Source organism: Lithobates pipiens, unplaced genomic scaffold, assembly GCF_037356315.1.
Source record: "Lithobates pipiens isolate NorthernLeopardFrog02 unplaced genomic scaffold, aLitPip1_a1.2 Scaffold_16, whole genome shotgun sequence".
Lineage (NCBI taxonomy): Eukaryota > Metazoa > Chordata > Amphibia > Anura > Ranidae > Lithobates > Lithobates pipiens.
In genome coordinates this window covers 320817954-320841920 of record NW_027507748.1, presented here as the reverse complement: position 1 = coordinate 320841920, position 23967 = coordinate 320817954, and the positions used below count along the sequence as shown (strand labels likewise).

The window sequence follows — 23967 nt, the reverse complement described above, 5'->3', positions numbered from 1 at the left end:
CATTCGTTCTCATAAACCGCTGCAATGTGAACCCAGCCTTAGTGACACTGGCGACGGGGGGTGATCACGGGGTTAAACCTTTATTGGGGGGGTTAGGGGGGTACATTAGAACTAAAGGGGGCTAACCCTAACTGCCCTAACAGTTATTACAGTCACAAATGACACCAATGCAAAAAAAAATAAAAAATGACATTGGTGTCACTGTGATTGGGGGGCAGGGGTAATTGGGGGGGGGGGGTGATCGGGGGGGGGGTGTGAGTGTGCCTGGCATGTTCTACTGTGTAGTGTCGTGTTGGTGCAACTCACCGATCCTCTCTCCTCGGTGTCGGAACGAAAAATACCGACACGGAGGAGAGATTACATCACTTCCTCTCCTGTGTTTACATTACAGGAGAGGAAGTGATGTCACGGAGCATTTTCATTCGTCGGGAGCGATCGCGAGGGGGTGGCCATGAATGAATGGCCGCCCCCTCATCCCGGATCGCTCCCGAAAGAATACCGACCGCCGCAGGCACCGGGGGGGCCCGATCGGGCCCCCCACCCGCGGGAAGGCAGGGACGTACAGGTACGCCCATATGCCTGCCCGTGCCATTCTGTCGACGTACATCGTCGTGCGGCGGTCGGCAAGTGGTTAAGTAGGCATCCTTAGTTTGAGAACCCGACGCGTTTCTTGGCTTCTTGCCAGTCATCAGGGGTGGGATGCATGTTTTTACTAGAAAAGCAAATAAATATGACAAATATTAATATAGGTGGAACCTCAGTTAAATAGAGAGAGTATGAAATTGGTCCACTTAATTGATAAAGTGACTTACAAAATAGCCCAAAAATTGGGCAGAACTTCCAGCAATGGGAACTGTTAGAGCTGAGATATAACCGTCTCATCCGGGGTTGAGGCAGGGTTCAGACCATCCCCCAACAATGTCAGGGGGCAGGCCAGGGGGAACCGAAACAGACATCCTCAACACAGGTCCACTAGGTACTAAATGTATATGTGTGTTACCCAAATCTGCGAAAAAGAAAAAAGAAAAGTGTGATGGGTCACCAAAAAAAAAAAAAATTATTATATTATATTTTAGGGTTTAATGCTGCTTTAAGCAGCTAACCCCCCCAAAGGTGACAATTATTTAAAAATAAGATAAAAGTCAGAATTTTACTATTTGCATTTCTAAATTGTGTTAGTAAATTAAAAAAAATATATAAAAATAATAAAAAGTCTTTTAACTTGTATGTTAAAGTGGAAGCGCTAATTTCCCTCACTTACTTTGTAGGATGCTTTACAGCAACGCAATTTCTTTTTATAGATTATTAAAGTCATTCAATTTTCTTAAAGACCAGCTTAAATGGCAAAACCACAAAACTACTAAACCCAACCCACATCTGCAAACCCTAAATGTTTTTTTCTATACATAACATACACTTGGTCCCACAGTAAATTATTGATCCATAAAAAAACCTATAAATAATCATCACTATTTTGTTTGCAAAACTAATATGTGCTGCAATACACCATTGAACGGCTGCCCTCTAGTGTCAGATTTGAGAATAGCCGCACACATTTGGTCTATCTCTATAATGTAATATGCATAATCATGAACGGGCTCCCTCTAGTGTTCACACAGAGTTAGTGAAGAAGACTACATTACCCAGGGGTCTAGCTGGTCCGTTACAAAATAGGAAGTTGATAAATGCTAAGAAGTTTTTAAGTCCTGCCAAATGCCAATGATCCATCACTGTGGGAGGTAGGTAAGCTTGTGGGTGTGGTGTCTGAGGAGCTGAGTAACATAGTATGTTTCTATTTTATACATGTAAAGCTGCATTAATAGATTGCAGTTATCATGTGATTTGTGCAGGCTGCTAGCTGTACCTACAAAGCAAATAGAAACTGGCATGTGCTGTGTAACATTCTGCCATGACAAAGATCTGCAGTGTATTATTATTATTAATACTAATATCACTGAGCAATATGAAATATTCCTCACTGATCCCAGCACCCAGGTGGAAAGCAGGTTCTATTTTTCTATATTTAGCGCTGTCAATATAGTGTCATTTTATGAAAGATAAGGAATGATTTATGATATATGCTTATATAATTTGTATTATTTTTTTACTGAAACGTATAGAAATAAATGGTGCGTTGCAATCCCCATACTGGTGGGAATGTTTGGAACCCCACCGGCCTGCGGTTGGGGGAAGTTAGTGGCGTTGCGACACTTTATGTTGAAATAGAGGAAATGCCAAAATTTCAGTTTTTAAATCAGCACTATTTGTTCCCAAATCAAATGGCTCAGGTTTCATCACATTCATAGATATATCATATAACTAAGCTAAGTTAATACATGGGCAATCATGACAAATCACACCCAGTTGTATTATGTGAGTAAAACACTGGCAATCATGGCAACAAACTGGCTACATACTGGCAGTCATTTGGGTAGGTCGGAGACACTTGCAATCCTGACAATATGTGTGCAACAATCATCTAGTGGTAGTAACAATGGTGACAAAACTGTATGTGTGCAGCAAACATCTAGTGGTGGTAACAATAGTGACAATATGTCTGCAACAATTATGTAGTGGTTGTAACAATGGTGACCACATGTGTGCAACAGACATCTAGTGGTAGTAACAATAGCGACCATATGTGTGCAATAGGGATGAGCTCAGGCGTGTTCGCATGGAACAGATGCAGAGCCCGCCAGGAAGTCGGCGCAGCGGTGCGCTAATCACAGGCAGTAAGACATTGTCCCGTCTGCAGCTGCACATCGGGGCAATGTCTCACTGCCTTTAATTAGCACATCGCTGCGCCCACTTCCTGGCGGCTCTGCACGTGTTCCATGCGAACATGCCTGAGCTCATCCCTAGTGTGCAACAATCATCTAGTGATAGTAAGAATGGTGACCATATGTGTGCAACAAACATCTAGTGGTAGAAAGAATGGCGACCGTATGCGTGCCACAATCATCTAGTGGTAGTAAGAATGGTGACCATATTTCTACAACAATCATCTAGTGGTAGTAAGAATGGTCACCATATGTGTGCAACAAACATCTAGTGGTAGTAAGAATGGTGACCATATGTGTGCCACAATCATCTAGTGGTAGGTAGGAATCGTGACCATATTTCTACAACAATCTAGTGGTAGTAACAATGGTGACCATATTTATACAACTATCATCTAGTGGTAGTAACAATGGTGACACTACTGTATGTGTGCAGCAAACATCTAGTGGTGGTAACAATAGTGACAATATGTCGGTAACAATGGTTACAATATGTGCGCAAAAACATCTTGTGGTGGTAACAATGGGGACAGTGTTGACAAAAAACCTTTAGTGATATTAACAATTGTGACAGTATGTGGGTAAGATATGTACAGTTAGGGGGAAAAAAGTATTTCATCCCCTGCTGATTTTGTATGTTTGTCCACTGACAAAGAAATGATCAGTCTATAATTTCTCTTTCGTTCATTGACGGACACGGAAATGTAATCTTGACCTTAGGGTTAAATCACCACTTTTAGGAGAGGACTAGGCAGAACACATAAAAAACACAGCACCGCCCAGGGGCGGTCCTACTGGCTATAACCCCTCACTCTGCTTCTAGCAGCTCAGTTCATCAAAAAGCAGTACAAACATAAATAGGAGGGGTGGGTGCTGTGTCCGTCAATGAACATCAGAGAAAAGGATTTTATGGTTGCGTACAAAAATCCTATTTTTTCTTTCGTTCATTGACGGATACAGCACTTTAATCTTGACCTTAGGAACGTCCCCAAGCAGTGTTAAAATGAGGGGTGGTAACAGAAAATAAACACCACCCATAACAAAAAGAACTCCTCAGAGGAGCCGCAACCTCAAAATGGCCGCCTGCAAAACCTTGCGGCCAAAGCAAGCATCCGAAGATGCGCCCACATCAACTTTGTAAAATTTGTTGAAAGTGTGAATGGACAACCAGGTCACCGCCTCACTCTGCTTCTAGCATCTCAGTTTTTTTCTGCCTAGTCTAGGAGAAGGAACTGGCTCCCTGTGGGGACCAATGGAATTTTTATCTTTTTTGCTGTTTTTGGTTCCTGTGATCTACAATCAACAGCCGAGCTGGGTGACAGGCTGGATAATATAGATCCTGGTAGTCTCCCCAGCCTGACCATCGAGCATGTGCAGACCTTAGCTACGCGCTGGGTCGGCCACGACATGCCTGTTCTGGTCCAGGGGCGGCCGGTGAGCTATATGCTTCGGGGCACACATCACCTGGCTACTGCTGTCCGAGTCACAGTGTGCTGTGGCCGATAGCCACCCCGTACTGCTCGGGTGATGGGTCTGTCCGTGGAGCATGTCCAGCAGTCCCTGCAGGAGGGGTAAGTATGGTTCTTCCTGCCTTGGCAGGATGGAGCAGCTGGGCATTCCCTGTGAGGTTGTCTGGCGCGCTCTCTCTCTCTCTCTCTCTCTCTCTGGCTCTCTCTCTCTGGCTCTCTCTCTGGCTCTCTCTCTCTCTCTGGCTCTCTCTCTGGCTCTCTGGCGCTCTCTCTCTCTGGCGCTCTCTCTCTCTGGCGCTCTCTCTCTCTGGCGCTCTCTCTCTCTGGCGCTCTCTCTCTCTGGCGCTCTCTCTCTCTGGCGCTCTCTCTCTCTGGCGCTCTCTCTCTCTGGCGCTCTCTCTCTCTGGCGCTCTCTCTCTCTGGCGCTCTCTCTCTGGCGCTCTCTCTCTGGCGCTCTCTCTCTGGCGCTCTCTCTCTGGCGCTCTCTCTCTGGCGCTCTCTCTCTGGCGCTCTCTCTCTCTCTCTCTGGCGCTCTCTCTCTCTCTCTCTCTGGCGCTCTCTGGCGCTCTCTGGCGCTCTCTGGCGCTCTCTGGCGCTCTCTCTGGCGCTCTCTCTCTCTCTCTCTGGCGCTCTCTCTCTCTCTCTGGCGCTCTCTCTCTCTCTCTCTCTCTCTCTCTCTGGCGTGCTCTCTCTCTCTCTCTCTCTCTGGCGTGCTCTCTCTCTGGCTCTCTCTCTCTCTGCTCTCTTGGAGCAGGTACCTGGCAGAGGACGGTTCTGGAATCATTTGCCAGGGTGGAAGTGGTGGGGTAAAACACCCTCTCTCTCCCTCGTCTTCTGGGGGAAAGCTCTGATTCAGACTCGGGTCCCGCTGTGGCATGCGGCCCCAGTTCTGACATTTCAGAGGATGTGGACCAGGACCATTCGGACTGTGAGGAGCGAGTCAGCGCAGGAAAAAGCACTAGTAGGAGTACTTAACACAGCGGTGTGGGATAGCACTGCAAAGGTGTTTCTGTATTTAACTTATTTTGATAAGTTTATTTACAAGGAGTGGGGACGCCTGCAGCGGGCCTTTTCAGTCCTGAGATGAATTTGCGGTGCGCTACCCCTTTTGAGGAGAGTTTCCTGAAAAAATGGACATCTCCTCTGGTTTTTGACTCCCCAGTATCCAGGTTAAATAAGATGACCACGATTCCGGTGGAAGGGTCCCCTGCTTTCAAGGACCCTGCTGACAGAAGGGCCGAGGCAGTGGCCCGGTCCATGTTTACAGTAGTGGGGTCAGCATTGCGGCCGGTATTAACCCCCGGCCCTGGTGTCACAAACACTTACTGAATGGGTTAAGTTGTTGCACTGCGAGTTGAGGAAGGAACAGGTTTCCCCAGTCTGTATGGAACTGTCAGACCAGTTTGTGCACAGCCTTAAGTTGTCTGATGCAGCCCTGGATACGGCCCCTTTGCTTTCTAGAGCCTCAGTATCAGCAGTGGTGCTTGATTTGGCTTAAATGCTGGTCTGCAGACCAGGCATCTAAAAAAGCACTGGCAGATTTGCCCTTCCAAGGTAGACTATTTGGAGCCTTGCTGGATGATATTATTAAGAATGTTACTGGGGGTAAGTGTACTTTGCTCCCACAGTCCAGAAAAGGTAAGGAGCCCCACCGTAGGCAAGGGCCCTCTCTTTCTGCTCAGATGCGGATTTTTCGTCTGCCCGGGTCGGCAGGTAAGCGTCCCCAGTCCGACAAGGTACCCGCGGAGGGACGGAAGTATCCCTGGTTTTGCAAGCCGAACAAACCTACAAGCAAATCTGTTGCTGCATGAAGGTTTGCCCCGCCTGACTTTCGGGTGGGGGGGGTCACCTTCGGGAGTTTGCAGTCCGGTGGACCTCTTTCCTTTCTGACCAGTGGGTCTGCGAACTGGTTTCGCCAGGCTACAAGATAGTTTTTCTTGTCCGCCAAACAGATTTTTTTTTTCTCCCAACCTTCATTTTCTTCCAGCTCATCGGGAGGCCCTGTTTTGGGCAGTACAGGACTTACTGCTGAAGAGGGTGATGGTACCCGTTCCGACATTGAAAAGGTTTCAGGGATTCTACTCCAATCTTTTTGTAGTCCCGAAGAAGGAAGGGGTTCGTCCGGTCTTGGATCTCAAGGCCCTTAACTGCTTCGTGAAGGTGTGAAGGTTCAGAATGGAATCGGTTTACTCCGTGGTCGCTGCACTTCATCAAGGGGATTTCTTGGTGTCTGTGGACATAAAGGATGCATACTTGCATGTCCCCATATGGTCAGACACCAGAGGTTTCTGCGTTTTGCAGTCGGGGATGAGCACTACCAATTTGTAGCTCTTCCCTTTCTCCTAGCGACAGCGCCAAGGGTCTTCACCAAGGTGCTGGCCCCAATTCTGGCATTGCTGAGACAGCGAGGGATCTCAATTGTGGGTTAGCTGGATGACCTCCTCCTGAGAAGAGCAGCTTCTGCCTCAGAATTAAGGGAGGATGTGGCGATCACCATACAGACTCTCTGGGAGTGTGGGTGTTGAACCTCCAGAAGTCGATGTTGGTGCTGACTCAACGCCTGGAGTACTTTGGGGTTGAGCCTGGACTCCTCAGAGGCGAGAGTATTTCTCCCTTCGGACAAGCTGCAGACTCTTCAATCTGCTCTGCATTTTTGAATGCGAGTTCTGGGTCTCATGGTAGCCAATTTTGAGGCGTTACCATATGCTCAATTCCACATTTGGGTCTCACAGAAAGAGATCCTGTCCAAATGGGACAAATCTCCGACATCCCTGGATCGTCAAATTCGGATGAGCCAGCTAGTCAGGGATTCGCTTCTCTGGTGGCTGAGGTCTCCGGGCCTTCGGTCCGGGAAGTCGTTCCTTCCTCTTCATTGGACGGTAAACACAACGGATGCCAGCCTGACCGGCTGGGGGGGAGTTTGGGGCATCCAGTTGGCCCAGGGATGCAGGAAGAATCCCGCCTGCCGATCAATGTGCTGGAGCTTTGGGCGATCAGGCGGTGCCTCTCCACATGGTCGCAGAGGCATCCGGTCAGGGTTCAGTCGGACAATACCACGGCGGTGGCGTATGTCAATCATCGAGGGACAAGGAGCTCAGCTGCAGTGCTGGAGGTCTCTCACATCCTACAGCGGGCAGAGTGGCGCCTGCCGGCTCTGTCAGCCGTATACATTCCGGGCGTAGAAAACTGGCAAGCGGACTACCTCAGCTGTCAGTTGCTGGACCAGGGGGAATGGTCACTGCATCCGGAAGTGTTTTGGCTCATTTGCCTACGGTGGGGCATGCTGGATGTGGATCTCTTACCCTCTCAGCTCAATCGGAAGGTATAGAGGTTTGTGGCCAGGTCAAAAGATCCCTGAGCAGATGCGTCAGTCGCATTGTTGGCTCCATGGGAGCATTACCGGCTGATTTATACATTTCCCCCGCTCAGACTCCTCCCATGTCTGCTACACAGAGCGGAGGCCAAGAGGATTCCGGTGATCCTGATTGCCCCAGATTGGCCTCGACATCCTTGGTACGCTGACAAAGTACGAATGGTGGCGGATGTTCCTTGGAGGCTGCCGATGCGGGAGGACCTGCTGTTGCAAGGTCCGATACTTCACCCTGCTTTACCTTCGCTGGTTTTAACGGCATGGCTGTCGAAAGCTAGGTGCTGAGGAACCGAGGACTGTCAGCTTTGGTAATTTCCACTATGCTGAGGGCGCAGAAGTCTTGCAAGATTTATCATCGCACATGGAAGGCCTACATCTCCATATGTGAGGAGATGGGGTGGCATCCGCGTACATATTCAGTTTCCAGGATCCTGCTTATTGCAGCGAGGAGTGGATCAGAAACTTGCATTGGGCACCATTAAGGCGCAGATATCAGCTTTGGCTGTCTTTTTTTTTTTTTTTTTTTTCTTTCAGCGACTGTTGGCGACTCACTCATTGGTGCGTACGTTTGTTCAGGGAGTTCGACATGTGGCTCCTCCCATATGACCGTCACTGCCCCCATGGGATTTGAATAAGTAAAAAAGAGGTATGTGGCGCTATCTGTATTCTGAAGAGTGACCTATCAGGTTTAATTGTTATGACATGTGAAAAGGAATTAAAGTGGACCCCAGTGTCACTACCTATATCAAATGGAAAATGTATATATAAATAAAAATACCACAGTGGTCAGTGACACACACACAAATAATAAATTGATTACTTAATAAATAAAAAATACTCAATATATCAAAAAGGTGAGCAAAAATTAAGAAGCCACCAGGGGTATGTCCAGTGACTACAATATAGTGTGTGTGTGTGTGTGTGTGTGTGTGTTCCAAACTAAGAGTCCAAAAAATGCCAAAAGCCAAAAATCGCACAAAAGAAATTTCCTATTGCAAAAACACATTTTAAAGAAAGGACCAAAGGTGCGGACTTCCTGCAGTATAAATGATTATTTGTGCTTTAGCAGATATTAGCAGGTGACTTTAGTGTTCATATATCTTGACACGTGACTTTCGTGCTCCCCCTCTTGGGTCCCCACTCACCAGCTCCTGGAACCCCCACAGGGGTAATGCGCATATAAGGCCACACTTCAGGGCAATATTCCCAGGTCCCGGCAGCTGCAGTCACTCAGACATCTTTTGGATTTCAGGGTATAGCCGGTATGTGCAGTATGATACCTCGTAACAGGAAGAGATTGGCTCCCATTGCGCAGTATCCAAATGAGTTAATTTATTAAAAAACATCCTAAAAATAAAACAAATAAAACCCAAAATCTGTATAGAGCAAGGTAGTGTCACACGGGCTTATTTTAGTTCAGCATAGGTAAACAGATGTGAGTTTGCGGCGTGCGTTCCAACTGTGTTACACCCACTAGCTCTGATACCTGGAAGTGACGTAGTAAGCATAGCAATGCCATACACGTTTCGTCAAATGTCCCCAGTGGCCCCATAGGATTTGAATCTGGTGCTCTCGGTGCTTCAAAAATCAAAGTTTGAAAACATTAGGGAAATCCCGTTATTGACACTCTCTTAGAAAGTAGTCTTTCTAGTGGCTATTACATATGCAAGATGGGTTTCTGAGTTGGCGGCCTTGTCATGCAAGTCTCCCTACCTGGTACTTCACAAGGATAAGGCGGTGCTGCGTCCGCAGCCTTCTTTTCTTCCGAAGGTTGTTTCGGCTTTTCATCTAAATAAGGACATTGAGCTCCCATCTTTATGTCCTCAGCTGTCGCATCCCAGGGAGGTTGCTTTACATTCCTTGGATGTGGTCCGGGCTCTGGGGGTGTATGTCTGCTATGGCTCCTTTCCAGAGGTCGGACTCTGTATCGGTGGCTGGTCCAAAGAAGGGCCTGAGGGTTTCGTCGGCCATCATTTCTCGATGGATCAGACAGATGTGGTTTAGGCTTATGCCATAAGGGGGGGGCGCCCCCCTTTCCTGTCAGGGCACATTCTACCAGGGCAATTGGTGCCTCTTGGGCTTTCCGACATCAAGCGTCTGTTTCCCAGGTGTGTAAGGCGGCGACCTGGTCGTCTGTTCACACTTTCAGCAAATTTTGCAAAGTTGATGTGGGCACATCTTTGGATGCTTGCTTTGGCCGCAAGGTTTTGTAGGTGGCCATTTTGAGGTTGCGGCTCCTCTGAGGAGTTTGTTCTTCTTCGTCTTCTTCGTCTTCGTCGTCGTCGTCGTCTTCTTCGTCTTCTTCGTCGTCGTCGTCGTCGTCTTCTTCGTCTTCTTCTTCGTGTGTTTTTTCTTTCTGTTACCACCCCTCGTTTTGACACTGCTTGGGGATGTCCCTAAGGTCAAGATTAAAGTGCTGTATCCGTCAATGAACGAAAGAGAAAATAGGATTTTTGTACTCAACCATAAAATCCTTTTTCTCTGATGTTCATTGACGGACACAGCACCCACCCCTCCTATTTATGTTTTGTACTGCTATTTTATGAACTGAGCTGCTAGAAGCAGAGTGAGGGGTTATAGCCAGTAGGACCGCCCTGGGCGGTACTGTGGTGTTTTTTTTATGTGTTCTGCCTAGTCCTCTCCTAAAGGGTGGCGATATAACCCTTAGGTCAAGATTAAAGTGCTGTGTCCATCAATGAACATCAGAGAAAAGGATTTTATGGTGAGTACAAAAATCCTATTTCTCAAGTCATCTTCCAGGACGGCACACCTGAGAGATGAGAGGCTCCTCCCTACAAGAAGCACAATCAATCGACAGCTGTTTTAAGTCCCCACCCTTCCCCTTGATCCTCAGTTTTTGATTGTGTTTCTCCCTATACAGCGAAACTTTTTTTTTTTTTTTCCAAATGACCCGAAATTGGGGCTGGTGGTCTCCCCCTGGGAGCCGGACCACAAGCTTGGGAAGCCTCTGGTAGGATATTCTTATCCTTCCTGGGGGGTTCCCCTATCTTTTCCTCAGGGGGGGCAGCATAAATTGGAAGAGCCCCCCTGAGAGCTGAAGGACCCTGGGTACAGTGGTGTACCCAGAACTTCAGGGGCCAGTATCCTGTCTCCACTCCTTACCTGTCCAGGTGGCTGTTCAGACGGGGGTGCTGGCCATCGGTTCTTTCCAGGGGGGATCGTGTCCCTGACTCCTGGGCCCCCGGTAGCTCGCGTGGGCTGCTGGAGAGGGCACGGTGACAAGCACCCACATCATTTTCAAACTTTAGGAAAATGGCGGCAGCATTCTTACTCAGGAGGGAAGGCTGAGAGTCAGCAGAAGCAGGCGCCCACATCCTCCTTTCGCTAGGATGTCTGCCTTAACCACCTCAGATGGGAATGAGGAATGGAAGGCATTGCCCCCCATGTGTATATACTGACTGGTACAGTGCAGGACACAGCCTAACCTTGCACCTCCCTATGGGGACAGCAGTTGGGGGGAGGGGCACTTTGGCGGCTATCCTCCTTGTGTGTGGACCATAAGGATGGAAAAGAAAGCCCGCTGGCTGTGGCAAAAGGGGAAGATGACAACGGTACTTTCCTTTTGCCTTGGGAATTTAGCTGCAAAATCCCCAATTCCAGCCAGAGGGTTTCTGGGCATTTGAGATCTCCCCTGGGGTCTGGATTCAAATAGCCCTTAAGCTTCTGCTAAAAACACCAGCCGCAGCTCCCTCTTACATCAGAAATGTTGTATGGCAGACAGGTGGTGCAGAGGAATGAGTGTGCCTAAACCACCTCAGATGGGAAATCGGTAGGTAGGCCATTGCTCCCCTTCCCCATGTATATACTGACTGGTGCAGTGCAGAACCTGGGGTCGGGATACAAATAGCCCAGACGCCACTGCTAAAAACACCAGCCACAGCTCCCTCTTACAGCAGAGACACTGGATATCGCAGCAGTAGGTTGCCAGCCTCTCCCTACATGCCCAGTTGTGGTACATTTAGTAGGGATGAATATAACGTACAGAGGGTACCTGGTAGATACAAAAAGTTACTTACAGGCCAGGTATACCACTGAACAAGTTATTAATTGGGCAGTGATTAGTGGATTCAGAAGCTCCCCTGGTCAGCAGGTGCACTAGGTTACCGGCCCTATTAGCCCAGCTGCTAGGAATCTGAAGTTGCTTCAACATGCTTAAAAGCTGACCTAACATGCAACGATGGGCAGGGAACAAGCGTCTGTGTGGCACAGTAGGCGTTCCCTTGTGACAGATCATCCTTTTGGGGGTTGCTTGCTATAGGTAACTTTCATAAGCTCCAACCTCCCACTCCACCTTTACACTGTGGTTATATTATAGTGTAGGAGGTAATAAAAAACTTTTTGTTTGTTTGGGCTACAATCCACTCAGTGGCAGATCTAAAGGCGATTTACTATAGATTGCTTCCTACATCCTTTTTAATTGAGGATTTTCTGTGCAGACCTATGCAAGAGCTACATGATTGCTTGTTTGAAGCCTGCAAGTAGCTATTTACCCCCAGGCTAAATTGGTAACCACCTCTTCTAGAGGCTGTCTTAAATTGGTCTCTAGGGCTGGGCTCATTGAGACTTTAGTTGCTAATCAGCCCCTACCTGGGTATGAGCTGGCTAGCGTATGCTCAGTCTATGGAGGTAAGGTAGGACAACTACTACTATAGTAGGGTGTCCAACCATTTTAGGATTTGTTCCTTCACTGGTGGTGAAGGTTTAGTATCTACAGCCCAGGCTATGCCTATGAAATTGCCCCTGTTGGTTATTTCATAAAGGGATACACCAGGGCTCGACAAACCCCGGGCGCTAGGTCGCATTTGCGACTAGAATTAGCAACCTGGCGCCTGGGGCAGCACAGCTGGGGGTATCCTGTCTCCGTGCACCCCCCCCCCCCCCCCCGGCGTGATCGCGTCGTAATGGGCGGTAATTGAGGCCGCGGCTTTGAGGCCTTCTGCGGTCCTATTTTTCCTTCTGGAATCCTTCTGGAATCTGGCGCCCTCTAGTGGTGGCTGTTGGTATGACAGCCAGCAATGCTAATGGAGCTTTCATTGCCCACCCATCTTCTCCCCTTTACTTAGAACTCCTAAACATTATATATATTTTGTATTCTAACAACCTAGAGAATAAAATGGTGGTTGTTGCAATACTGTCTGTCACACCGTATTTCGTATTTGTGCAGCGGACTTACAAGCCCACTTTTTTGGGGGAAAATTATTTATTTAATTAAAAAAATAAAACAGTAAAGTTAGCCCAATTTTTTTTTATATTGTGAAAAATGTTACGCCGAGTAAATTGATATCCAACATGTCACGCTTCAAAATTGCATCCGCTCATGGAATGGCGACAAACTTTTACCCTTTAAAATCTCCATAGGCGACGTTTAAAAAATTCTACAGGTTGCATGTTTTGAGTTACAGAGGAGGTCTACCGATTGCGGCGATACCTCACGTGTGGTTTGAACACCGCTTTCCTATGCGGCGCTACTCACGTATGCGTTCGCTTCTGCACGCAAGCTTGGCGGGACAGGGCGCATTTAAAAAAAAAAATGTTTTCTTATTTTAACTTTTTTTTTTATTTTTTCACTGTTCTTTAAAAAAAAAAAAATTTACACTTTTATTCCTATTACAAGGAATGTAAAAATCCCTTGTAATAGAAAAAAGAGAGACCTCAGATCTAATATTTACACTAAAATGCAATATAAAAAAAACAAAAAAAAACAATTGTCATTTGAAAACATTTTTATTAATAAAATGTCCCTCTAAGAGCTATGGGCAATGACTTGGAGACAGGTGGGGGGGGGGGGGGGGGTGCGCTGCGCTATCTTCCCTTCACTCGTCTCCATGTCAGGCCAGGGACAGGTCCGGATTGCCGTTACCGACCTGGCTCCTAACTTTTTTTAGTTGGATTCCAAGCAAATTTGTCAAGCCCTGGGATACACCATGACTCCTCCTTGGCTGCACATCAGTAGACCTCAGTAGTGAAGGTTTGTCCTTGCTGGGATGTTTTTGTGACACAGCAGAAATACACATTGAAATTTGTGACATCTCTGCTAAATGCACTGAAGCTTGTTTGCTGTCCTTTATATCCTAAAGGTACTGCTTTGTTTGGCTACAGATCAGAAAAATACAACCGTGAAGGTGGTCTGTACTTTCTGGTTTTGTGCTGCACAGCAGGAATGCACATCATTGAGTCTGGTGACATCTCTGCTCATAACGGTTATATTGCTGCACATCAGACATACACAAGATTGAGGTCTGTCTGTGGGGCTTTGCCTTGTTGGTTACTTATCAGAAAGGCAGCAGTGAAGTTTGATTGTCCTGATTTGTTGGGCTGCATAGCAGAAATACAAATTGAACCTGGGCTAGGGATAGTAGATATACTGCCTTTTGGTAATCGGTGAAGCACTGCAAAGTGGCGTTGTGCTGATTCAGACAGTGCTATTAACTGCAATGGCTGCCGAGTTTAAGCATGCGATTTGACATGTTGAGTCACATGACAAATCATTTCAATATGGATGTGCTATCTCTATTCAGAGTGTTTTATTGTTGCACATCAGACATATACAGGATTAAGGTCTGTGGGGTTTTGTGTCCTGTATTATTGCCTTATCAAAAAGGCAGCAGTGAAAATTGATGGTTCGAATTTGTTGGGCTACATAGCAGAAATACAAATTGAACCCCTGCCAGGGGTAGTACATATACTGCCTTTGGTAATCCGTGCAGCACCACAAAGTTGTGTCGTGCTGATTTTAGCCATGCGATTTAACATGTTGAGTCGCAAGGCCAAATCACTTCAATATGGATGTGCTATCTCTATTCAGAATTGTTATATTGTTGCACATCAGACATATACAAGATTGAAGGTTGTCTGTCCTTTTTATGTCTTGCATATACTGCCTTATTGGCTGCATATCAGAAAGCACACAGCAGTGAAGGTTGCTTGTCTTTTTCTGATTTTGTTTTTGCTGCTCAGCTGAGAGACACATTGAGGATGGTGGCATCTCTGCTCAGTATTGGTATATGGTATATTGCTACACAGCAGACATACACAAAGATTGAATGTTTGTGTCCTGTATGTCCTATATTTACTGCCTTATCGTTTTTATATCAGGCACAGCAGTGAGCAGTGTTTCTCATGGATCTACCTTTCTGCATCTTAGGGATACACAGCACGGGGTTGTTGGCTGCACTCCTCCAGGGAGTCACAGCATCGGGGACCCCTCACTTGTTCGACCTGAAAATTGCTATTTTCTCTCCGACCTGTGTAATCTTGAGGTCTGTGGATCCAGGAATCAAGGACTGCTGGAGTCGCACAGACACAAATGGTACTCATTGGAAGCCATAGTGTATGACTTCTCATGTGTCTTGCAGTCCCAAGTTGCAGGTTGGGTCGCACGGCTGTGGAAGCCCTAAGCTTATCTGTCCCTTCTGGTTGAGGTTTTGCTACGCAGCAGCAATACTCATCATGGAGTTATTGTCTTATTTTGCAGCAGACCAGAAAGATTGTAGCTGTAAAGGCTGTCGTTTTTTTCCCCTAAGTGTCTGTTCTTATGTTGTTGCACAGCAGAAATACTCAAGATTGAAGCTTGTTGCTTTCTGTTTCATATTGCCTTGCCTTGCCTTACTGCTCTTCAGAAAAACACAATGCTGCAGGTTGCTTGTGTCATTTCTCAGTGTTGGTTCTATCTGAACTACACTACAGAAGTGCATGACAGAAAGGATTGTCTTGTGTTCCATATTTTACCCTGTGGCATAGCAGAAATGCACAACACGGGAGTTGTTGGTTTGTCAGAAATACACAACATAAAAGTTTGGGTCTTTCTGTCTTTATATTTATAGCCTTGTTTTGCTGTATATCAGTAAACCACAACAGTAAAGGGGGTTCCTGTCCTGTCTGTATTTATATATCAGTTATGACCTAGCTAGCTGCACTTCAGAAATGCGCAGCATTTAGGGTTTGCTTGTGTCTTAATGTTTTTTACATCTTGGCAGCACATCAGAAAACCAGACTGTGAGGACTGTTTGTCTACATTGAGGTTCAGATTTGGATCTCTTCCCATATTTGATATATTGGTTTGGCTAGTCACACTCGGGCACACAACATTGTTGTCTATGCTTGTGTCCTTTCTGTCTAAATCTATTGTGCCATGCCCACAATCTATGATCTTTTTATTTGTGATATTAATAATACATGTATCACCTTTTGTATTTCAGCCTTCTTTTCCATGGAGGGGCCAGGAGTTCGGGCTGCAGATGTCGCGTGTCAGAAAGCCTTGACCACTTACATTCAGGGATGCCAGAACCATTTCCTAGGGTTGAAGCCCTGTAGGGTTATGGGACACTGGAGGAAGGGGATAATGAATCGCCCTGTTTAGTAAGAACTTGGAGAGTTCTGTTCAGAGGAGTATTAGGGCCTGAGGATGAAGTATAAATATGTATACCCAATTGAATAGGTTTCGGCTCTGTGCATGGCCTTCATTTCGCCATTCTAGCAAAACTAGACGTAGCAATATGGGTAGTCTACTCTTGCTAGGGACTCTAATCTCCTGAAGTAGGCTCTCAGGTGTAAGTAAAGCCATAGATTGGGCATGCCTTAAACCCAGGGATCAAGCTTCTGTTAATCTGTTACCCTTAAGTAGGCTTCCCTTTTAGTCTTTGCTAAACTTAAAGATAAAAAGGAACAAAAAAAGGTTGTCTGTCAGCCCCCCCCCCCCCTTTTTTTTTTTTTTTTCCCCTGAACAGGGTAGTGTTAAAGGGATTGTAAAGTTAAATTTTTTTATTTTTTTTTTTAATAACAAACATGTTATACTTAGCTCCACTGTGCAGCTCGTTTTGCACAGAGTGGTCCCGAACCTGCTCTTCTGGGGTCCCTCGGCGGCTGTCTCGGCTTCCTCCCGCAGGTACTTCTCACGTTCATGTGAGCTCCCTCGCATGGTGAAAAGCATCTGCGGGCACGCTCCCATGATACAGCCGGCGGCTATAGCCGCTCGCTGTATCACACGGCCCCGCCCCCCGCGCTCCGCATCAGTGGATGTGATTGACAGCAGCGCGAGCCAATGGCTGCTCTGCTTTACATCCATCCACTCCAACCAATCAGCGGCCAGGCTGAGTGGTGAAGAAGGATGGTGGGGGCGAGTGCGGGATTTTCGAGGGGTGAGGTAAGTAAAACAGGGGGTTCAGGGCGCAGGCAGTGTCAGATGTTTTTTCATCTTAATGCATAGAAGGTGAAAAAAACATTTACCTTTACAACCCCTTTAAGACAGGCCCTCTTATTGATCAATGTAGTGTCCTTGCCTTACAACACAGGTCTCTGATTTATCTTTTTAGTGGTTCTAAGTAGCACCTACAGGCACAATAGGCCATGATTGTTAGATGTGTGAGACAGGCAACATTGCTAACCTACAAGTTTAACCTGTTTTCTGATTCCATCTTTAAGAGCCCATTCCACCTAGATACTGCATCCGAAGCGGAAAAGGCAGGGACATCTGTGGAGCAGACCTGCAGATCAGCTTCATGATCCAGCTAAGATACCTTCATCAAGCATATGGAGTGGAGGTAAAGCTCACTGCAGAACCAAGGTTCGCCAAGAGGGTCTTGCAGTGGCCCCACCCTAAGGTAGGCCCGAGGTACTTGTTTATCCTCTCAGGTGTGCTGTCCTGGAAGATGACTTGAGAAACGTACCAGTTAGCTGTCTTTCTGGGAAATCTTCCAGGACGGCAGGCCTACTTCCCGCCCCTTGGAGGAGGGAAAATTGTAGGACACTAGAAGGTTGAGTGCCTATGAGGAATGATTTCCCTTGTGAACTGGGTTCAGGAGTTACTTCTCAACAAACTGAGGATCAAGGGGAAGGGTGGGGACTTAAAACAGCTGTCGATTTGATTGTGTTTCCTGTAGGGAGGAGCCTCTCATCTCTCAGGTGTGCCGTCCTGGAAGATTTCCCAGAAAGACAGTTACCGGTAAGTAACTGGTACCTTTTTAATGATAGGTTTATTTTAGGGCTGAAACAACTAATCGATCAATCCAGGGCTCGACAAAACCCGGGCGCCAGGTCGCATTTGTGACTAGAAATAGCGACCTGGCGCCTGGGGCAGCACAGCTGGGGGTATCCTGTCTCCGTGGACCCCCCCAGCGTGATCGCGTCGGGCCGTTCTGCCGGCGGCCGGTAATTGAGGCCGCGGCTTTGAGGCCTTCTGCGGTCCTATGATTCCTTCTGGAATCTGGCGCCCTCTTGTGGTGGCCGTTGGCATGACCACCAGCAATGTTAATGGAGCTTTCTCTGCCTGTTTTTCTATTACCTGCCTATCTCATTCCCTTTATTTAGAACCCCCTAAACATTATATATATTTTTTATTCTAACACCCTAGAGAATAAAATGGTGGTTGTTGCAATACGGTCTGTCACACCGTATTTGCGCAGCGGACTTACAAGCGCACTTTTTTTGGGAAAAAATAATTTATTTAATAAAGAAATAAGACAACAGTAAAGTTAGTCCAATTATTTTTTTATATTGTGTATTGTTACGCCGAGTAAATTGATACCCAACAGGTCACGCTTCAAAATTGCACCCGCTCATGGAATGGCGACAAACTTTTACCCTTTAAAATCTCCATAGGCGACGTTTAAAAAAATTCTACAGGTTGCATGTTTTGAGTTAGAGGAGGTCCAGGGCTAGAATTATTGCTCTCGCTCTACCGATCACGGCGATACCTCCTATGTGTGGTTTGAACACCGCTTTCATATGCAGGCGGGACAGGGCGCGTTTAAAAAAAAAAATAAATTCTTTCTTATTTTAAACTTTTTTATTTTTATTTTTTCACTGTTCTTTTAAAAAAAAATTGTGTCACTTTTATTCTTATTACAAGGAATGTAAAAATCCCTTGTAATAGAAAAAGCATGACGGGTCCTCTTAAATATGGGATCGGGGGTCAGAGAGACCTCAGATCTCATATTTACACTAAAATGCAATTAAAAAAAAAAATTGTCATTTGAAAAAAATAAAATGAATAAAATGTCCCTCTAAGAGCTATGGGCAATGACTTGGAGACGGGGGGGCTGCGCTATCTTCCCCCTCACTCGTCTCCATGTCAGGCCAGGGACAGGTCCAGATCACCGTTACCGACCTGGCTCCTAACTTTTTTAGCTGGCTCCTAGATTCCAAGCAAATTTGTCAAGCCCTGGATCAATCGACAACTAATCGATTATAAAATTAATCGATTACTATTTTCATAATCGATTAATCGACCAGTAACATAATGGGGTTTTAAAAAAAAAACTAAAATTAGCCATTTTAGGCTAGGTTCACACTGAAGCGATGCGGGAACGCCGCAAATCCGCGGCGGGTTCCCGCATCGCATGCCTCACGCCGGCAGTTCACACTGCCCTATGCGGACTGCTGGGAGTGTCAGTGAAACCTTAACGACACCCCCAGATCAGTTCGCATATCGCAGTGCGATCTGCAAACTCGGACAGGAATCGGATCGCATGGTGTGAACACCCATGCGATCCGATTCTGCTGCGGACCAAAAAAAGGGTCCCGTGCGGGTTTGCGGCGGGTGCGATACGAATTCAGCCATACTATCTGTATGGCTGAACTCGCATCGCACAGAGATCGGATGTGATTTGCACTGCAGTGCGGTGCGAATCACATCCGGTTCTCGTAGCCACTCCAGTGTGAACCCAACCTTATAGTAAAAAATATAATCACTACTGTAAATATTACTTTCACTGTTCTACGGTAAAAAAATGAACCCCTTACAGTAGTGATTATCTGCTTTTTTGTACTATAAAGGGCTAATTCTAGTCTTTTTAACCCCATCATGTTACTACACGTCTTAGGCCTGGTTTACATCTATATGTTGGTGCTTTTTGCAGAAATGCACTAAAGTTCATTCACGTGGTTTCCTATGGGACACATTCACATCTGTGCTTTTTTCAGCCGCTGCATATTTGGAAAGGGTCAGGGACTTTTAATGCAAAATGGTGCTTTTTTGGTTCAATATACTTCAATGGAAAAGCTGCAGAAAATAATGTAATGCATTTTTGCTGCAATTTGTGTTTTTTAATCGGCCCAAACAAAAAAAAAAAACGCAAATTGCAGTAAAATCACACGCGCAAAAATCAAAAACGCACAGCAAAAAGCACTGCAGAAACAGATCAAAAGCAAAAACTGCATAGGTGTGTACCGAGCCTTATGCTGGCCTCGCGGATCAATTTTCAGGTGAGAATATTCAGAAGAAAAATACATTCGCTGAATGAAAGAATTTTGTTTGAAATTTTCACTTAATTTCTGGACAAAAAACACATACACTATCTGCAAATTCCTTTGACCAAGAAGTTTTCTATTATTTCCAAATTTTCCCGTCACTGTGGTTGAAAATGAACGTCAATTTGGCCCACTTTTTTTTTTAAGGTTATTAACCGACTAATCGATTAATCGAAACAATAACCGGCCAACTAATCAATTATGAAAATAATCGTTAGTTGCAGCCCTAGTTTATTTTAACAGTGAGAGACAGACTAACAAAAATATCCATAAAAATACATTTAAAAAAAAGTTCTAAATTGATTCGTATTTTAAAGAGTGAAATAAGTGTTTGACCCCTTCGCAAAACATTACTTAGTACTTGGTGGAGAAACCCTTGTTGGCAATCAGAGGTCAGACTTTTCTTGTAGTTGGCCACCAGGTTTGCACACATCTCAGGAGGGATTTTGTCCCACTGCTGTTTGCAGATCCTCTCCCAAGTCATTAAGATTTTGAGGCTGATTTTTGCTATTTGGAACCTTCAGCTCCCTCCACATATTTTCTATGGCCACTCCAGGACCTTAATGTGCTTCTTCTTGAGCCACTCCTTTGTTGCCTTGGCTGTATATTTTTGGTCATTGTCATGCTGGAAGACCTATCCATGACCCATTTTCAATGCCCTGGCTGAGGGAAGGTTTGACGATACATGAAAATGTATAAAACCTTGTGAGCCGCCAAATCTGTAAACTACCGTGAAATAAAACTAAAAACAAAAAATCTAAAAACAGCTGCTTGCACTTCCCACACTTTCCCACAGTGTGAAAAAAACTATAATTATATATATATATATATATATATATATATATATATATATATATATATTCTAATATAATATAGTGCTGCGCTTCTACTGACCATTAATGCATAAAACCTGTGCTATAATCCAATATAATGCATACTAAAAAGTGAATAAAAAAAAAATATATCTATATAAAATAAAGTGCTCGTGCTCCGTGAATCACACACTATCCAATATGATTAAAATAATTCAACAAAGCTAATAAGATGAAAAATGAACAACAAAGTCGATAAAATTAATAAAGTGATCAGGTGTCTTCATGCAATGTGCATTCCTCCCCCATCAGGTGTACCCTCACCTTAAGGGCTTAAAAATTAAGCCTAAAGTAGTGAACAGCAGATGGTCAGGGTCATTCAGATGTATCCCATTAATGTACCGGCTGCTGTATGCTGATGTTCCACACTGGTCACCTCTTGCTTCTGGTAATAGCCCAGCTTTATATGGATATCAGTGTCTCCTGGTTGCTTCCACCAAGCCTCCTCACATATGCCACATAAGGAAAATAATAGACATACAATAGTGTAATACCGTCTAAAAAGTTTAATCTTTAAAATCCTCAATTTACATTCAACTCGCATTTATATATCTAAAACATTGCTTATAAAGTGCTGTAGTGCTGTAGTAGTGAGGGGGGAGGTAGGGTCACCTGCATCCTGGATCTGCAGCCCCGGTTACACAGCGTTCGGTATGTCCTATGCCTCCTCTCCAGACTACTTACTACTTCCCACACATTAGACAATCAGGCTTTTCCTACCAGTTTCGTCACAGGTCTCGTGACTTCCTCTCGTGACTTCCTTCCTAACTGGGGCTGTACATGTGCCTTCTTGAGCAGGGGGACCTTGCGGGTGATGCAGGATTCCAATCCTTCACGGAGTAGTGTGTTACCAATTGTTTTCTTGGTGACTATGGTCCCAGCTGCCTTGAGATCATTGCCAAGATTCTCCCATGTAATTCTGGGCTGATTCCTCACTGTTCTCATGATCATTGAAACTCCACAATGTAAGATCTTGCATGGAGCCCCAGATGGTGGGAGATTGACAGTTATTTTTGTGTTTCTTCCATTTGCGAATAATCACACCAACTGTTGTTGAACCTTCTCACCAAGCTGCTTGCTGATGTTCTTGTAGCCCATTCCAGCCTTGTGTAGGTCTGCAATCTTGTCCCTGACATACTTGGATAGCTCTTTGGTGTTGGCCATGGTGGAGAGATTGGAATCGAATTGCTTCTGTGGACAGGTGTCTTTTATACGGGTAACAAGCTGAGATTAGGAGCATTTAGGAGTGCTATTAATCTCAGCTTGTCACCTGTATGGAAGACACCTGGGGGCCAGAAATCTTGCTGATTGATAGGGGATCAAATACTTATTTCAGTCAAAAAAATGCAAATCAATTTATTACTTTTTTGAAATGCGTTTTTCTGGATTTTTGTTGTTGTTCTACCAAAAAATCTACCATTAAAATTAGACTGATAATTTATTTGTCAGTGGGCAAAGGTACAAAATCAGCACGGGATCAAATATTTTTCCCCTCGCTGTAATGGTGGTAACTATAGCGACAGTATGTGGACAACAAACATATAGTAGCTGTAGCAATAAGGACAGTGTGTTCAACAAACATCTAGTGTTGGTGACAATCTATGGGCAAAAAAACATCTGGTGTCGATGACAATATGTGGGAAACAAACATCTAATGGTGGTAAGAATAGTGGCAATATGTTGACAACAAACATCTAGTGGAAGTAAAGCAGATAACACATGGGCATATATAACTCTCTGGACCTGGCCTAGAGACTAAAGCTGGCCATAGACAGTAGTATGCTTATCTGCATCTTCAGTGTAATGATATTATACAGAACAGTCCCTTACCACCTCTTCTGGAGCCCCCTGCCATCGCTGTTGGCTCCGTCTTCTGGTGCCCCCTCAGCAAGTCCTGTGCTGAGGGGGAAGCCTTGCTCCCAAGCTGGGCTGTGTGCGTCCATAGACTTAAGGATGAGCTCAGGCGTGTTTGGATCCTTGTCCTAACCCACCTAAGCGATCCCGCCAGTAAACCCTCACTGCACCCTGCCTATCGTAGGCAGTGAGGCATTTCCCGACCCATAGCTGCACATACACACGCTGCCTATGATTGGCGGTGTGCAGTGATGGCTTCCTAACAGGATTGCTCAGGTGGGTTGGGACTACAATACGAACACACCTGAGCTCCTCTCTAGACACACACACACACAGTGCTGCACAGCCACGCCCGGACTACTTCCTCACAGGATTTTAGTGACAGCAGCCAGAGCCTATGGCTCCTGCTGCTTTCAGAATCTCTTGTGAGAAGAGGGAGCAGTGGTGTTGCAGACAGGACAGCCCTGGACTGGTGGAGGAGTCCCTATGCCGCCAGACATTCGGCCTGGCCCGATGCTGGCAGACATTTGGCCTGTGTGTATTAGGCTTTAGGCTTATCGATTTACAAAAGTTCTCAGGGTGGCAAAGCATAGGCAATAAAATAAAGGGACAATCACTGCAGCCTAAGCTATCTTATCTGCATCTCAGATGATGCAAAATGTGATCTCCTTATCCATTTGGCCACAGCAATCTTAAAAAAAAAAAAAATGCAAGTACATGTATGTTCTGCTATTAGCAGTTAATTTAGAAAAAAAATAAAAATAAACTTTATTATCACTTTAAATTACTTATGATGTGTTTTCTGAAAGAAAGATGATGAAAAGCTTCCAGTGCCTGAGAATTGCCCATGTATTCTAGTGTTGGGGCGACCATACACAGGCAGATCTGTTAACGTTGTTCGTTTTGGAGTGATAAGTCTGTTGTTGTTGGGCTAGCACATTGCTGACACAGGCTACATTGTTTTCCTTCTAGGAAACTGTACTGCGAGAGTATGGCCCTTTGCTGGCCTCCACCGAAAATGCTGGTTCCCTGGCTGGCACTGACCTCAAAAAGTATTCAGATTAATAAAAGGTCTGGCTTTACTCAGATTTTCAAATCTACACACTTATTCCAGGGCAGTGACTCAGAAAGTAATAAAGCTTAAAGCAGCCAGAAAGTATTCTATGAAGGAGGTTTTCAGTGGCAGCCTCCATTTATTTTTCAGTGCTGGTTTCCTTTAGGTCTGGTTCATGGCAGGAATTGCACAGGAACTCGAATGCGTTCTTGTGTGATTCCTGTGCAATTTGAGTGCAGTATGTTTTTCAGCCCATTCATTTGAATAGGTTGGACATCACACTGCACCACACCAAAAGTAG

General features: G+C 45.5%; 1 protein-coding gene across 2 annotated transcripts in view; it reads left to right on the top strand.

Annotated features, from left to right (window-relative positions):
- The first annotated feature begins 1624 nt into the window (after positions 1 to 1624).
- LOC143982734 (uncharacterized) overlaps positions 1625 to 23967 on the top strand; it is a 111872-nt gene continuing 89529 nt past the window's right edge. Inside the window, exon 1 of one of the 2 annotated variants that reach the window (XM_077481705.1) lies at positions 1625 to 1739. The gene's annotated coding sequence lies outside the window, so the exon portion shown is untranslated. Of the gene's footprint in view, positions 1740 to 17055; positions 17240 to 23967 lie in introns of those variants that run through there. The other variant, XM_077481707.1, reaches the window with a different exon arrangement.